Raw genomic sequence first — 3,981 nt, forward strand, 5'->3', positions numbered from 1 at the left:
TATATATATTATGATTGTTCATCTATCTATTTATCAATCCATCCATCTCGTCTCGATCCATCTATTTATTCCATCCATCTATATATCTATCCACCTACTCATCTATTCATCATTCACTCCATCCGTATTCATTCATTCATCCATTCTATTCATTCATTCATTCATTCATCCCTCTCATCCATCCATTAATCCATCCATTAATCCATCCACCATCTATCCATCTATCATCATCCATCCATCATCCAAGTCAATCCATACATCCATCCATCCATCCTCCATCATCCATCCATCCCATCCAATTCATCCCATCCATCCATCCATCCATCCATCCATCCATTCCATCCCAATCCATCCATCATCGCATCCATCCATCCATCCATCATCCATCATCCATCCATCATCCATCCATCCATCCATCCATCCATCCATCCAATCCATCCATCCATCCAGTTCCATCCATCCATTCATCCATTTCATTCTACTTCATCTATCCATTTACCATCTATCCCATTTCATCCATCCATCCATCCATCTATCCATCCATCCATCCATCCATCCATCCATCCATTCATGCAATTCCATCTATCCATATTCCATCTATCCTCTATCCACTCTATCCATTCCATCCATTTTATCATCCATCCATCCATCCATCCATCCATCCATCCCGCTCCATTCATTTTCATCCATCCATCCATCCTATCCATCCATCCATCCATCCATCCCATCGCATGCATTCATCCATCCAATCCATCCATACCATCCATCCATCCATCCATCCATCCATCCATCTCCCCATCCATCCATCCATCATCCATCATCCATCGCATCCAATCCATCCATCCATCCATCCATCTATTCATTCATTCATCCATCTATTCATTCATTCATCCATCCATCCAATCCATCCCCCATACATCATCCATCCATCCATCCATTTCATCCATCCATCCATCCATCCGATCCATCCATCCATCCATCCATCCATCCATCCATCCATCCATCCATCAATCCATCCATTCATCCATCCATCCTTCCATCCATCCATCCATCCATCCATCCATCCATCCATCCACCAATTCTTTCATTCATTCATCCAATCCATCCATCCATCCATCCATCCATCTATCCATCCATCTATCCATCTGTGCCATCCATCCATCTATCCATCCATCCATCCATCTATCCCATTAGCATCCGTGTCCGTACAGTCCTGTTGTTTTGTCCGCCTTATTAAAATGTAAAAAATATACGAAGATACAACGTGAATATCGCACAGACTTCACGGGTGTTTCGGTGGGAGACGAATGCCTTAGTATATTCGCCTCGCATCAGGGTATTTCTGGCCGCGCAGTCACGTTGATTTCAAAGGAGACTAGCTACGAGTCATAAAAGTAGGCAGAGAGAAAAAAAAATCGGCGAGTGTGTAAAAAAGTTGATCTCTCTCTCTCTCTCTCCTCTCTCTCTCTCTCTCTCCTCTCTCTCTCTCCTCTTTCTCTCTCTCTCTCTCTCTCCCTCTCTTTCTCTCTCTCTCTCTCTCTCCCTCTCTTTCTCTCTCTCTCTCTTTCCCTTCCCATCTCTTTCTCTCTAGCTCTTCCCCTCTCTCTCTCGTCACAACATACATAGATATTCTCGCTGAACTCTTCACCCGATAGACTGTTTTTTAGATGGTTAAAAATATGGAACTAAGCGCAGATGTGACCGCCGACGCAGTGAATACTGGGATTTCTCAAACCTAAGCTGTGAAATTAAGAGAATGTCCCTAACCATAGATACCCTACATTACTGCGGTATAAAGTTTTTTAATTGTAATATACTGTAATCGTAAAAATAGTGTGATAGTATTAGTGTATAATACCGTAATTGCAATGTAGTAGAACTATAGTTAATAGTGTCTATATAGACATCCTTGACACTGACCGGGAAAATCTCGGCCCTAAAAATACTACCAGTAACAATATAGATTGATAAATTTTTAATTAGAAGTGACGAAAATAGTTTTGATAACAAGCTCGTTAGTGTGACTTAAGCAGTTTGATGTTCAATGATTGGTTGTTCGGCATTTACGAAATTGCTTGTTCATTATTGGACGTCGGCTCTCCGATTGAAGATTCGCTTAAACGCAGGATTACACAGGATCCGGTAAGATCAGCGAAGTGATTCGCAAGATCGTCTATCTTGGCAAAGCGCCTAGAGAGGCAATCGAAGAGATGAACGGATGAAGAGATGGACGAATGCCTATAGATGAATGGATAAATAGACAGACGGACAGGCGGACAGGCGAGCTGAAGGTCAGACAGGCGGACAGACGGACGGACGCACGGACGGACGGACGAATGATTAGAAAAACGAATCGATAGATCGACAAACATCCGGATGGACGGACCCGGACACGTGCGTGCGTGCGTGCGCGTGTGAGTTCGCGCGTGAGAGAGAGAGTGAGTGTGTGTGTGTGTGTGTGTGTGTGTGTGTGTGTGTGTGTGTGTGTGTGTGTGTGTGTGTGTGTGAGTACATGCGTGCGTGCTGGTTGGTGCTGGTGTCGGCTTCTCTTCAGTACCGCTACGGTCCTGGCAAGCAGCCGTATCTCCTCTGCCTCAGCGTGGTCGCAGACCAACGGACCTGTGGACCAGCAGACCTTGTTCGTTGCTCACTTATTACTCGGTGGCCAGGAAAACCCAAATATGGGCATGTAGGCTGTGAACATGTTCCCTAACTCTAACCCTAATGTTAATCCTAACTCTAAATCCAACAACAAACCTCTATCGATCTCTCGAACTCAAATCCAAACATCTATCACTACAGACAGACAGACAAACAGACGGACGGAAGGCCAGCCAGCCAGCCAGCCAGCCAGCCAGACAGACAGACAGACAGATAGATCGACGAACGAACGGACGGGTGAACAGACTAAAGACGAGTAAGACTGACGTACACGCTCTCGTACACACACGCTGTTAATGAGTCAGCATCCCACGCAGCCTCGACAATTCTCGACCACGTAAACGCGTGCACACGCCGCGTATTCCGGCAGCCGAATTTCTGCAGATCGAGTTTTCATGATCAGGTTTTTACCAAAAAATGTGACGGGACGCCGCTGCCGCAGGGGTCAGTGACAGTATGGGACGTAGGCAGGCGGTCACACAGTGTAGCAGTGTGTTTGCATGGTCGCGTCAGCTGGGTGGGGTTACTGACATATCGCTCGTGGCTTTGTGCAGGTAACGGGGAAGAGGAAGCGAGAAAGAAATGGATAGGATTAGAGCTGGAGAACGAGGGAGATGAACTAGGAGAAGATAGAGAGAGGGAGGGCGAGAGCGAGAACTAGAGAAGTAGAGAGATGGGGGGGGGGGAGAATGAAAGAAGGGGGATACGAGGAAGAGCGAGAGAGAGGAGAGGAAGAGACACACCTAGAGACATATACACATAAGGCGAGGGAAGGGGAAGGATGGGAGAAGAAGGTGGTAGAAAGAAAAAAAGAAAGCAAGAACGAAAGAAACAACAAAAACGTAGCAGTGCGAAAATGAGAGACGGAGCGAGAGAAGGTGGGGGGAGTGAGAGTGAGAGGGGGAAGGGGCATATAAAGCGGGGTAGGAAATAATCGTAGGTGGGGGAGGGAGGGGGACCGGAGGGGTGAGAGTGGGCGTAAATATTAGTGAAAGGGCGCGAGAAATGCACGGGATACAGAGAGATCACGGTAGATTAGGACATAAAGAGGGAGAAATCCTAGTTGATCCACTATTATTACCAGAGGGAAAGCTGAAGGGAAACCATCGACTTGCAGCCGGAAATGAACGAGGGAGAAAGAGAGGGGGAGAGAGAGAAATGGAGTGAGGGAGAAAGAAACAGAGACAGAGAGAGGGAGAGGGGCACGTGAGAGAGAGAGAGACACGCACATAGAGAAAGACAGAGTGAGGGAGGGAGAGAGAGAGAGAGAGAGAGAGAGAGAGAGAGAGAGAGAGAGAGAGAGAGAGAAAGAGAGAGAGA

The 3,981-nt window shown here is 46.5% G+C and overlaps 1 long non-coding RNA gene across 1 annotated transcript in view; it reads left to right on the forward strand.

The window, feature by feature from the left end:
- The window catches only part of LOC106804962, a 12,651-nt gene that overhangs the window by 65 nt on the left and 8,605 nt on the right, over positions 1-3,981 (forward strand). Inside the window, exon 2 of the long non-coding RNA XR_001393383.1 lies at positions 3,453-3,458. This is a non-coding gene — a long non-coding RNA (uncharacterized LOC106804962). The remainder of the gene's footprint in view (positions 1-3,452; positions 3,459-3,981) is intronic.

Source organism: Priapulus caudatus, unplaced genomic scaffold (genome assembly GCF_000485595.1).
Source record: "Priapulus caudatus unplaced genomic scaffold, Priapulus_caudatus-5.0.1 Scaffold94, whole genome shotgun sequence".
In the NCBI taxonomy this organism is placed as follows: domain Eukaryota; kingdom Metazoa; phylum Priapulida; class Priapulimorpha; order Priapulimorphida; family Priapulidae; genus Priapulus; species Priapulus caudatus.